The 731-nt window shown below is 28.9% G+C and overlaps 1 protein-coding gene across 1 annotated transcript in view; it reads right to left on the minus strand.

Moving 5' to 3' along the window:
* Window positions 1-731, minus strand: part of Cont (Contactin) — a 112,112-nt gene that overhangs the window by 22,677 nt on the left and 88,704 nt on the right. The window lies entirely within an intron of this gene.

Consider the following 731-nt stretch of genomic DNA (forward strand, 5'->3'; position numbering starts at 1 on the left):
AAGAATCGAGTAGTTTGTTAGTAATTTTCGGAGGGAAATTGTTGTTGAATAGGATCTGTTTAATACGTTGTATGTTGGTCTGGTGGTATTGAGGGGATGGCAGTTAGCGTGCCACAATAACGAAAATAAATTTAAATTAGGTAAACAATAAATGGTAATATACATAATAGAGGGGGAGAAGAGATATTTACAAAAAAATAAAGTATAAAAGTAATAGAAAATTAAAGTATAAAATAATGGGATACAATGAGTGGGGATACAGAGAAGTGTAAATTATAATAGAAAATTAATAATAAAGTAATTAATATAAGTACACTTAAGAAGGTAACACATGAATATAAATTAAAAGATAAGATACATGAATATAAATGAAACAGAAAGGATAGTAAATATAAAAATAATTAAATAAAAGGTGAGAATAACAAGAATAAAAGATATGACAAGAAAGTGGGCTTCTGAAATGCAGAAAAAAGTGAAAAGAAGTATTATAAGGGTTTTATTATGTTCAAAATGTGTCGATATATAAGGGAGATGCAGTCTTTATCAACTTTATGATTGACGGAATTCTCCGTTAAATTTATGTAAATGGACTCCGAGATGAGACGTTTGGTCTCCAGATATCTCTAATATTGTTCTTAATGACCTTCTTGATTCTATAATACCTCTATTCTCACAAGACATAATTTTCATTAAAAAGTATGTGGACGATCTCTTCCTTGTCCTCAATCCTG

This window comes from Halyomorpha halys, unplaced genomic scaffold (genome assembly GCF_000696795.3).
Source record: "Halyomorpha halys isolate HHAL.00 unplaced genomic scaffold, Hhal_1.1 Scaffold688.1, whole genome shotgun sequence".
NCBI classification, from domain to species: Eukaryota; Metazoa; Arthropoda; class Insecta; order Hemiptera; family Pentatomidae; genus Halyomorpha; species Halyomorpha halys.